The 12,375-nt window shown below is 61.1% G+C and overlaps 1 protein-coding gene across 2 annotated transcripts in view; it reads left to right on the forward strand.

The window, feature by feature from the left end:
* Nucleotides 1-12,375, forward strand: part of SND1 (staphylococcal nuclease and tudor domain containing 1) — a 75,380-nt gene that overhangs the window by 28,241 nt on the left and 34,764 nt on the right. The gene's annotated exons all lie outside the window — the stretch shown is intronic.

Here is a 12,375-nt window from a genome sequence, read left to right on the forward strand (position 1 = left end):
CATCCCACCCATTTTTAGCAATCCCAGCTGCTCCATCCCTGGAAAAGAGCTGCTGCTCCCGGCTCTGAGCCACCCTGGATACCCATGGAGAGCCTGGGGCCGGTCCCGCTCGGTGGGTGCCGCTCGACAGATGGTCTGCAGGTGTCCGCCGGGAGCTTTTCCAGGGAGCAGCCAGCTGGATTTTGGGAAGAGGGCGGCTGCACGGCTTGGCAGCGCCTTGCCGGGAGCTGGGAACGTTCCTGGGCCCTGCAGAGGCTGCGCTGGCACCCTCGGGAGCGCGGGCGATGCCACAGCCCTGCCAGGCGAGGGCTGGGAGGAGGGGCTGGCACAGGGAGCGATTTCCAGGCGGGAATGGCTGGGTGGGCTCTGCCAAACCTTCTGCAGGGATGGAGGCACCGGCACAAATCCCTGGGCCTGAGAGGCTGTGGGTGCCCCTGAATCCCTGGCAGTGCCCAGGGCCAGGCTGGACACTGGGGCTGGAGCAGCCTGGGACAGTGGGAGGTGTGGCACTGGATCGTCCCTAAGACCCCTTCCCACCCACAGCATTCCGTGATCCTTCTGGTAACGAGCCTGGAGGAACTGGGAATCTCCAGCTCAGCTGAGCTCCCCCCGTGTCCCCGCCTTGTTGTCCTTGTCCCTGAGGGTGCTGTGAGGACAGTCCCGGAGCTGTTCCCGGGGATGAATCCCTGTCCCTGTGGGTGCTGTGAGGACAGTCCCGGGAGCTGATCCCAGGGATGAATCCCTGTTCCTGTGGGTGCTGTGAGGACAGTCCTGGGAGCTGTTCCTGGGGATGAATCCCTGTCCCTGTGGGTGCTGTGAGGACAGTCCCGGGAGCTGTTCCCGTGGATGAATCCCTGTTCCTGTGGGTGCTGTGAGGACAGTCCCGGGAGCTGTTCCTGGGGATGAATCCCTGTCCCTGTGGGTGCTGTGAGGACAGTCCCGGGAGCTGTTCCTGGGGATGGATCCCTGTTCCTGTGGGTGCTGTGAGGACAGTCCTGGAGCTGTTCCCGTGGATGAATCCCTGTCCCTGTGGGTGCTGTGAGGACAGTCCCGGGAGCGGTTCCGGGATGCGGGGTTGAATCCAGGGCCGCGGCCCCGCTGGGAATGCCAGGCGGGATGCACGCGGAGCAGGTCGCGGCTGCAATTTGTGGCGCAGGGTTTGTACTACACAAATTGCTCCGCACTCAACGAGCATGAAAGATTAACGAGGAACAAAGCCATGAACTCATCCGGGCCCGCTCCCGCTAAATTACAGCTACAGGGATCATGGCAGCTCATCCAGGGTTGTGTAACCGAACTGATTTGCCGGCGTGGCCGGTGCGGAGCCGCCGCGGCTCCGAGTGCTCCGCACGCGACTTTAATGGATTCTAAATATTGGCAGAGCCGGGGAGAGGAGGCGCGGGGGCACCGGAGTTCCCGGATCAATATTTAATGGGAGCTGCAGTCGCTTCCAGGGAGAAGAGAGTGCAGTCAGCATGTTCTGGGAACCTGGAATGTGCCCTCCGGGCAGCAAGTGCTGCGCCGGTAAAAACTGATTTGCTTGCATCTGCGGCTGCCGAGCCTCCTGCCGCTCCCAAAGTCATTCCTGCCTGGAAAGGCAGCCCTTCGGTGTTTAACCCGCGCCTCTGGATCGTGGCACGGCGGCTCCTGGCAGCGCAGGGTGTTAAATTCCGGCTGGGGGAGATCCGGGGGAGAGCTCCGCTTTGCCTCGGGAGCCTTTTCCCTGCCCGGCCACGAGCAAATGTCCAAATTTGCGGAGGCGGCTCCCGGGGGAGCCGCCAGCGCCAGGTACAAGGCCTGCTCCGGGTTGGATTCATTTGCGAGCTGGCACAGTTGGGTTCCTGTATGGATTACAGCTGCTGGCATCCCAGGAAATTGCTCATGGCTCAGAGAGCAGCAGCTCGGCAGCGAAACGGGAGCAGCCCGGAGCGCTGGAGCGGCAGCAGCGGCAGCAGGAGCCGGGCTGGTGCTGGAGCAGCCGGCCAGCCCTGCAGCCGGCCGGGGAGCTGGGCAGGAGCTTGCCAGCAATTACGGAGCAGCTTTTGCATGAGGCAGCAGCTCCGGGAGGCCCCGGGGCCGTGCTGCTCCGAGCAGGCCGCGCTCAGCCCATCTGCTGCCGCCGCCGAAACCGGGATCTGCCGCGAAACCGGGATCTGCCGCGTGGCAGGAATAATCCCCGGAGAGCGAGCGGGCTGCGCCGAGATCCCTCCCCAGCCGCTTCCCGCTAAGTGCTGCAATTCCTCTGTTGTAATTCCTGCCTGGTGTTGTGACACCGATGCTTGGAGGGAGATCCAGGCACCTGCCAGCTCGCATTCCCGGGGATGCTGCTCCAGCCTCACGCGCTCCGGGAGCCGCTCCAGAGGTTTGGTCCGTGCCCAGCCCCGGCTGTTTGTCGCTCGGCTGGATGAGCGTGAAAACGCTGCTGGGAGAGAGGAGCTTTGACCTTCTGAGCTCCTCGGGAGCTGCTGGAATTCCTCAGCGCATGGGAAATTGCACTGAATTGGAGCAGCGCCTCGGTCCTGGCACAGAGCTGAGCTCTGCAATTAATGCTCCGGCCCTTGTGCCTCGGGAATCGATCCCTGATTTTAGCGTGGGATGAGCCTCTGCACTGGCTCCCTTCCCATCTCCCAGCTCCGGAGCCTCTGCGCCGGGTGGGAAGCAGGCACGGCTCCGGCATCGCCCCGGATCCCGCCCGGTCACCTGCGGGGGTGGCCGAGGGGACCCTGGGGACAGAGCTGGGCCACGCGGTGCCATCACCCAGTGGGGCAGGGAGGGGACAGGAGCAGCTCCATCCGCACTGGACAGGACAGGGAAGCTCCAGCCCCAAGGCCTGGCTCAGGCTCACATCCCACCCCCAATTCCCGGCTCACGGTGGTCACAGGGGGTCCCAGCAGGGCCAGGGCTCCGTGTTTATCCCAGGGCACCCATCCCTCTGTGCTCAGGAGTGGGAGCTGGGAGCCTCCCCAGCACTGGGGGGTTGGAGCCGTGGGAGCAGTGGGAACACCCCCATTCCTGCACCTCTGCCGGCGCCGCTCCCAGAATCGGGAATCATGAATATTCCCCCTCCGTTAGCACCGGCTGCATTCAGTGCCAGACATTTGGAGATGTGACGGATGGATGGGATGGAGGGGGGATGGATTGGGAACATCCCTCACTGGGGGGCACCTGCAGCCCCCCCCAGCCCCTTCCCCCAGCTCGAGTTCCTGGACTCTGGTGGCACCGGCCATCCTTGGTGACACTGGCAGCACCTCAGAACCTCCCAAAATTCCCAGTGCAAGTAGAAAAGTGGGCACCCTTGGAAAGGGCTTTCCATGGAGGAGCTGCCCTGGATCTGCAGGGCTTGGTGCTGAGGAAGGGCTGGGCCCCTGCTGGCACAGGGGTGGCGTGGCCTGGCACGGCCCCAGTGTCACTGTGGGTGTGCTGGAGGTGACCTGGGCTGTGCCAGGGACTGGGGCTGGTCTGTGGATCCTGTCTGTGCCGTGGATAATGGATCCATCCTGCCTGTGCCAGGGATAATGGATCCATCCTGCCTGTGCTGTGGATAATGGATCCATGCTGTCTGTGCCATGGATCCTGCCTGTGCTGTGACTGATGGATCCATCCTGCCTGTGCATGGATAATGGATCCATCCTGCCTGTGCTGTGGATAATGGATCCATGCTGTCTGTGCCAGGGATCCTGTCTGTGCTGTGGCTGACAGACCCATCCTGTCTGTGCCAGGGATCCTGCCTGTGCCATGGGTGATGGATCCATCCTGCCTGTGCATGGATAATGGATCCATCCTGCCTGTGCTGTGGATAATGGATCCATGCTGCCTGTGCCAGGGATCCTGTCTGTGCCATGGATAATGGGTCCATCCTGTCTGTGCCAGGGATCCTGTCTGTGCCATGGATAATGGATCCATCCTGTCTGTGCCATGACTGATGGATCCATGCTGTCTGTGCCAGGGATCCTGCCTGTGCTGTGGCTGATGGATCCATCCTGCCTGTGCATGGATAATGGATCCATCCTGTCTGTGCCATGACTGATGGATCCATCCTGTCTGTGCCATGGCTGATGGATCCATCCTGTCTGTGCCAGGGATCCTGTCTGTGCTGTGGCTGACAGATCCATGCTGCCTGTGCCATGGCTGATGGATCCATCCTGTCTGTGCCATGGATAATGGATCCATGCTGTCTGTGCCAGGGATCCTGTCTGTGCCATGGATAATGGATCCATGCTGTCTGTGCCAGGGCTCCTGTCTGTGCTGTGGCTGACAGATCCATGCTGCCTTTTCCCCGGACCCGCTGGCACAGCGCAGCCCCCCGGGGTTGGCGAGGGGGTCTCAGAGCATCCTGTGAGCAGGGCAGGGGTGACAGTGACAGTGACAATGATGCTGACAGTGACAGCTCGGGGTGTCCCTGTCCCAGCCCCGCAGAGGGGAGGCAGCTCCATCCTTCCAAGCTCTTCCCTCGCTCCCGGCCCCGCTGTCCTACTTTTCTCCAGCTGCTTTTCCTCCTTCCCTCCGTCACGTGCGGGTGGGCTTGGAGCGCTCGGTGCAGCTCCGGCTCTGGGCTGGGCTCTGAGCTGGGCTCTGAGCTGCTCCCGCATTCCAGCACTCCCCAGTGCTGCCCTGACCCTGCTCAGGGTCCCGGTGCCCGCGGGGCCGTGTGGGAGGATCCACGGCAGTGAAACCCGCGGGGAGCGGGGACAAAAGGGGCCGGGAGTGAGTCCAGTCCCCTCCCACGCGACCCCAAATCCAGGGCAGGGAGGGCTGGAAGGGACAGCCCCGCTGTGCATCCCTCAGGCTCTGCAGTTATCCTCTGAAATACGGGATAACAACGGGGACAGTGTGGAGGCTCTTCCCAGAGCCCTGAAATGGCCGTGCCTGGCAGCAGCTGCTGCCTCTGTCCTCGTCCCTGTCCCCGTTCCCGTCCCCTCGGTGACGGTTTTAGGAAGCAGAGGCATCTCCCGGTGTCCCAGTGTCCCACAGCCAGACCCTGGGTCGGGATCATTCCTGTTCCAGGAACGCTGACCCCGTTTCCCCTCTCTGTGGGAGCAGAGCAGCCAAAACGCCGCTGGATTCCCAAATCCGCGTGGCCCTCAGAGCCACATCCCCTTGGTGCCTGCAAAGCCACATCCCGAGGCCGCTCCAGCCGGATTCTGCACTGAGGGCAGCCTGGAACCAGCATCTCCCACCGTGGCAGGGGTTGGGATGCATCCCCCAATTCCAGGTACCCGGTCTGAGATGCTTGGAATGCAGCAGCCCAATTCCAGGTGCCCAGGATGGGGTGTCTGGGATGCAGTGCTCTGTTCCAAGTGCCCACTTTGGGGTCTCCAGGATGCACCCCTCAATTCCAGATGCCCAGTTTGGGGTGTCTGGAATGCAGCACCCCAATTCCAGGTACCCAGTCTGGGATGCATTCCCCAGTTCTAGGTGCCCAGTCTGGGATGCAGTGCCCTTTTCCAGGTGCCCAGTTTGGGGTGTCCAGGATGCCTGCCCCAATTCCAAGGGCCCGGTTTGGGATGCCTGGAATGCCGTGCCCCAATTCCAGGCTGCTGAGGATCTGCATTCCAGCAGCCAAAGGGTATTCAGCATAAATCCAGCTCCTGTGATTTCCACCTTTTTGTGGGCAGTTCGTTCCTGAGGCAGACACAGGCTGAGGGTGGATGAATTCCAGTGGTTGGGACAAGACCCCTGTGGCAGCAGAGCCATGTTTCCTGTTTATCTGGGAGATCCTGGATGCCTGGAGCAGGGATGATGCTGCTGTCACAGCTCTTCCAGGGATCTCAGCCTCCTTGGGAGGGAGCAGCTCTTCCGGAGCTCCCGGGGAAGTCGGGCTGGTTTAACTCCAAATTCCAACGCTGCAGTGGGGAAATGAGGAAGGGAAAAGCACGAGTGATCTGTGGAAGGAGCGGATATTTTGGGATGTCTCAATTTCCTCATCAGCCCCGGAGAGGGGCACGGAGCCAAGTGCTGCTGGATGATGAATCCCCCGGGAGCGGGCAGCGCCGTGCTCGGATGCTCCCCAGTAATTCCATGGAAAGGGCCCTGCCCACCCTGCTGCCCCCACAGAGGGGTTTGGGGCCGGGCTGGGGCTGGCATGGAGCTGCCAGTGGGGTTAAAGCCCCTTGGGGAGCTCCTGTCAGCACCCAGCCCAAATTAATGGATTCTTCCCCAGTTCTTCCTCAGCCAGGAATGTTGGAATCATAAAACCATGGAATGGTTTGGGTTGGAAGGGACCTCAGAGCTCCTCCAGTGCCACCCCTGACATGGCAGGGACACCTCCCACTGTCCCAGGCTGCTCCAGCCCCAGTGTCCAGCCTGGCCTTGGGCACTGCCAGGGATGCAGGGGCAGCCCCAGCTGCTCTGGCAATTCCAGCCCAGCCAGGAATTCCTCATTGCCAAGATGCCATCCCTGGCTGCCCTCTGGCACTGGGAGCCATTCCCTGGGTGCTGTCCCTGCAGGCCTTGGCCCCAGTCCCTCTGCAGCTCTCCTGGAGCCCCTTCAGGCCCTGCCAGGGGCTCTGAGCTCTCCCTGGATCCTTCTCCTCTCTGCCCTGGGACAGTGGGAGGTGTCCCTGCCCACGTCAGGGGTGGCACTGAAGGGGCTGTGAGGTCCCTTCCCACCCAGCTCAATCCCTGATTCCCAGATTCTATAATTTATAACTTTATTATTTATAGTTCTGCGTTGTGCTGAAGCAGCCCCGGTTATTTCCGTGCCGTCGCTTCCATCGTTCCCCGCAGTTCCCATTTGTCCTGCGGCATTCCTGCTCCAGCTCCCGGCGCAGCCCAGGCTCCCTGGCCCTTCATCCCTGCCCAGGATGATGAGGATGGTCGTGCACAGCGTGTCCTGGAGCGGGCAGGGAGCAGAGACCGGCATGGGAGCAGCAATCCCACAGGAGCTGGGGCTGTCCTGCTCCAGGCTCTCGGGGTCACTGTCCTGACCCCAACTTTGTCCTGGCCATGGGGTTATGTTTCCCCCTCTTTGGGATCCTATACCCCCCATTTGGGGTCCTGTACCTCCCCCCCTGTTTGCAGCCCTGTACCCCTCTTTGGGGTCTCCCAGCTGGAATGTTGATGCCATGGAGTTGCAGGGGGAGGATTGGGGTGGCTCTGGTTGTGTTTGGGAGTGGGGATGGTCGGCACCGGAGTCACGGCCCTGGGACAGTCCCCAGAGAGGAAACAGCCCCAGGCTGGGCCAGGGCAGCCTCAGGGTGGATATTGGGGAAACTCCTCCTGGAAGGGGCTGTGCAGCCCTGGCACAGGGGTGGAGTCCCCACTCCAGGAGGGATTTCGGGGCTGTGTGGATGTGGCACCTGGGGACAGGGTCAGTGGTGGCCTCGGCAGTGCTGGGGATGGTCGGACTCGATGGGCTCTGAGGCTTTTCCAGCTTCAGTTATCCCACGGTTCTCCAGCCGTGCTGCCCTTCTCCTGCCAGCCCCTGGCTGTGCCCTCTGTCCCCCAGTGCCATCAGAGGCTCCAGCACCGCCCAGCTCCTGTACTCGAGCGGCTGCAAGTGGGGACAGGGAGGGAGCGGGAGCAGTGGAGCAGGAGAGGCTGGAGAGGCTGGAGAGGCCAAGTGCCCACTTGAGGCGTCGCTCCTTGAGCAAGCACCTGCCTGGGGCTGCCTGCGAATGTCACCGGGAGCTGCTCATGCCTGCCCCCGCGCACGGCACTTCCCTGCCGTCCTCAGCGCTGTCCCTTGCAGCTCCCGGTGTCATTGCCAGCCCTGCCGGGCCCCCGGGACGCTGGGAAGGAGCTGTGGGAGCGGCACCGGGCCTGGGTGGGCAGAGCTTTCCCCAGGCTGTGATGCAGAGCAGCTGCTCCCCGGCGCTCCTGCTGTTCCTGTCACCGCCCTGCCGGCCCCGGGATGGATCTCCGGGATGGATTCCCCACCTGGCACATCCCAGGCGGGCTCAGCCGAGGGTGAAGCGCGCTGTGACACCCTGATGAGCCATGGCCCTTCCCTGCTTCAGGGCTCCCGGGATCCCTGGGGCCTCTCCTGTTCCCGGTGGGATGGAATCGTTGCCCAGTGCCCCAGCCCGAGGCCCCACCCTGGGCACCCTGGGGGCTGCAGTGTCCCCGGGTCCCCCTCCAGCGCTGGCGTTTCCAGCTGGCAGCTCCCGCTCTCCGCCCGCTCATTCCGCCCTGGCGCTGGGAGTTGATTAGCTCTGCTAATTACTTTACAAATAATGAGCTTCCCTAATTGCGCTGGCAGGGACGGGGGGGCTCTCCCCACCTGCCATCCCACGGTGCCACCAGGCTCTGGGTCCCCTCGGCTCTGCTGGGGACCCCCCTTGGATGTTGGCACCTGGAATTCTGGGGAAAAACCCCAAAATCTTTGCATGGGGAGCAGGGAGCCCTGGCTCATCCCGGAAGGATCAGGCATTCCCCCTGCTCTGAGCACCCCTGGATCAGTGGGATGCGTGTTCCAGACACTGCCTGTTCCCTGTCATGGCCTCTGGGATGGATCTCTGGGATGGATTTCCCACCTGGCACATCCCAGGCGGGTTCAGCCGAGGGTGAAGCGTGGCGTGACACGCTGATGAGCCATGGCCCCTTCCCTGCTTCAGGAGCAGGAGCCTGCAATTCCATGGATTCTCAGGAGCTTCTCTTGCTCCGGGTGGAATCCTTCTCCCACAAAGGGAATGGAGCAGGTTCCCCCCATTCTGGGATCCCTCAGGGGCTGCAGAGTCCCTGACAAGTCCTGGAATGTGGAGCTGGAGTTGCCATCCCAGGTCTTGGAGCATTTCCTGCTGCTCCAGCTGTGCTTACATCCATCCTCACCCCCACGCTGCGCCCTTGGGAAGGGGCTGGGGCTGGGAGCGGGATCCCCGGCAGCTGGGAATGGCAGCACTCCATGGTCAGTCCTCTTCAGGAATTCTGGCAGTAGATATGAGCTGCTGCTTCCCTGGAAGTAGACCTTAGTTAGGCCCTGCCCTGTGTAATGCTGTTAATTGGAGAGGAGAGCTGGAATTCTGTCACCTGTTGGGTGTTCTGGGCTGTGGGGGGTTGTTTTGGGAGGAAGGAATTCAGGAGTCTCTCCTCCCCCTCTGGAGCTGCTCAGTCCCTCACTGGAACCAAAGAGTCGCTTTCTTGCCCGGCTTCCGCAGCCTGGGATAAACCAGAGCATTCCCATCAAACTTGGGATTGAAATCTCCGTGTTCCAGGAGGGAAGGGAGGGGGTGTCCCCCTCCTCTGGCAGCTCCCTGAAGATGCAGCTCCGACTCCGTCGCTAATGGAGCGACGTCCTCGCTGCTCACCTTTAATTAAGTGAGCCTCGGATCCCTGGGTTTAATTAACTTCTCAGTGGCTGATGACTCTCTCCAGCAGCCGAGGAGAGGCGGGACAGGCATTTCATGGAATCGTGGGATCCCAGAATGGGTTGGGATGAGTTGGGTTGGGTTGGAAGGGACCTCAGAGCCCATCCAGCCCCACCACGGGCAGGGACACTTCCGCTATCCCAGGCTGTTCCAAGCCCTGTCCTGCCTGGATGTGAACATTCCAGGGATGGAGCAGCCACAGCTTGCGAACTGATTCATTGCTGGGATCCAGCTCCTGCCTCGGAAAATGGGTTAGACCCAACACAATCCTTCTCCGTGTCGGAAATTGCCGGAGTTTGCCGGCTGTGGAATTCCGTTAACTTCCCGCTGTTCCATTGATTTTTCGTGTTTATTTGCAAAAGCTCCGCTGAGCGTCCGAGGTCTTGAACAGCTTCCCAGAGCCGTCAGCTGCTGCTTTCCCTGTGCTGGGAGTGTCACTGCTGTGGGACAACAGAGCCACATTTAGTGGGGCTGACAGGGAGTGGCAGCGGGGCCTTTGGGCTGGGCGCTTAAACGTTCCCATTATCCTGCTCCTGGCACTGCCAGGCCGTGTGGGGAGGATTCCCAGAGGGAATTGGCATTTTGCAGCACAGCAGCAGCAGGATGGGAGGGCTCGGTCAGCGCCAGCACTTCCGGGGCTGGAATGGTGCAGCCGTGGGTCCTGGCACAGCACCGGGGTGCCTGTGCTGGTCACCCCCTTTTTGGGGTCACCATTTCTTGAGGTGACTCCTTTTTTTGGGATGGTCCCTTTTTGGATGACCCCTTTTTGGGGTGACCCCTTCTTGAGGTAACTCCTTTTTGGGATGGTCCCTTTTTGGGGTGACTCCTTTCTGGAGTGGTCCCTTCTTGGGGTGACTCCTTTTTGGGGTGACCCCTTTCTGGGGTGGTCTCACAGGGCTGCAGACTTGTGAGCTGCTCCAAAGGAGCTTTGGGGATGGCTCATATCCCTCCTCCATGGCACATCCAGGACTGGCAGGATGGCACTGTGGATCTCAGTATGGCTTAGGAATGGCACTGGTGCTGGGGGGGTCTGTGCTGGTTGTCCCTTTTTGGGATGGTCCCTTTTTGGGGTGGTCCCAGTGGCTGCAGACCCGAAGGAGGTTTGGGGAGGGCTCAGATCCCACCCCACAGCTCCCTCAGGAATTCCCTGCCAGCCCCTGAGCCCCCGGCCCTGCTGAGAGGTGTCAGGGCCACCCAGGGCTTTGCTGTCCCGCTTCCCGCGCTCCGGTGGGATGGGATGGATGGGATTAGGGATTTAACAGCCTGTGCCAGACAGACACTTAACTAAGCCATAAATTTGGAGTTCGTTAGTGAGGATTAATTAGCGTTTGCACAGGGCTTTGTCGCGCGGAGCCGCGCTCGGTGTCGGAGCTCCGCCGTGACCTTGGTGAGGGTGGGAGCATCTCAGGGTCTGGATCCATCAGATCCCACTGACGGAAGGGTCCGGGGTCACCCCAAGGATTTGGGGAGCGGAAATGGTCCAGGAGCCCATGGGCAGGAAGTTTGGAAAAGGGGAGCTGTGCTCCCCTGGGAAGGGGCAGAGAGAGAGAGGCTAGTGGTGCCACAGTAACTCCTCCGTGCTTGTTCTGAGCTCCTGCAGCTCCAGGGGCTGGAGCAGTGCCTGGGATCTGCTTTGGGATCTGCTTTGGGATCTGCTTTGGGACCTGCTGTGGGGGCAGGAAGTGCCAAAGTTCTCGGGGATCCCCTCTCTGGATCCATCCTATTCCCATCACCAGCACTGGCTGTGTGTTCCTGGGGATCCCCTCTCTGGATCCATCCCATTCCCATCCCTGGCATTGGCTGTGGGTTCGTGGGGATTCCCTCTCTGGATCCATCCCATTCCCATCCCTGGCATTGGCTGTGGGTTCGTGGGGATTCCCTCTCTGGATCCATCCCATTCCCATCCCTGGCATTGGCTGTGGGTTCGTGGGAATTCCCTCTCTGGATCCATCCCATTCCCATCCCTGGCATTGGCTGTGGGTTCGTGGGGATCCCCTCTCTGGATCCATCCCGTTCCCATCCCCAGCACTGGCTGTGTGTTCCTGGGGATTCCCTCTCTGGATCCATCCCATTCTCATCCCTGGCACTGGCTGTGGGTTCCTGGGGATCTCCTCTCTGGATCCATCCCGTTCCCATCATCAGCACTGGCTGTGGGTTCCCAGGGATTCCCTCACAGGATCCATCCCATTCCTATCCCTGGCACTGGCTGTGTGTTCCTGGGGATCTCCTCTCTGGATCCATCCCGTTCCCATCCCCGGTCGATGCAGGCAGAGGAGGGAATGTCTCCAAGGAGCAGTCTGGGAATGAGCAGCGTCAAGGACAATAAACTCTTCCAAAGCCTCGTTCATTAGGGAGGAGCCGAGTGCCGCCGCCCGTGTCCGCCCTCTCCTGCTCTGTCTGACTGCACTCCTCCATTTCTGGCTGCTTTGGCTTGATCTCCCTCTTTTCCATGATTTCCTCCCCAGCTCGGGGAGGTGTGAGGGGGCCGTGCCCATGGCACTGTGGTGGCAAGCAGAGCAGAGTCTGGGTTGGGTTGGATCGGGATGGATTTTGTTGGGTCATGCTGGGCTACATTGGGTTCTGTTGGGTCACTTTGAGTCACATTGGGTCACTTTGGGTCACTTCGTGTTGGGTCATGTTGAGTTACACTGGGTTGTATGGGGTCACTTTGGGTCACTTTGGGTCATGTTGGGTCACACTGGGTCACTTCAGGTCATGTTTGGGTCGTGTTGGGTTGTGTTGGATTGTGTTGGGTCAAATCCTCATTTCCTTTGGGAGTCTCCCCTTTTTGCTCAGCCTTTGCAGGGATGTGACTCCAGGAGATGCCCTTGGACAGGGGCTGGGCACCCCAGGGGGTCACCCTGGTCACCCCCACCCCAAATTCCATCATCCCCTTCCCTCCTGGAGTTGTCACTCAGAGATGTCCAACCTGGCACCACCAGGCTGCTGGCACCTCCTCCTGTGGATGCTGGGGTTATCCCAGGGTCCCCTGGGGGTTCAGCAGAGCCTGAACTGGGATGTGGAATTGGGGGGACCCTGGGGCAGATTTGGGAATCCCCTGACCTGAGTC

The sequence above is a fragment of the Agelaius phoeniceus genome, chromosome 5, assembly GCF_051311805.1.
Source record: "Agelaius phoeniceus isolate bAgePho1 chromosome 5, bAgePho1.hap1, whole genome shotgun sequence".
Taxonomy (NCBI): Eukaryota; Metazoa; Chordata; class Aves; order Passeriformes; family Icteridae; genus Agelaius; species Agelaius phoeniceus.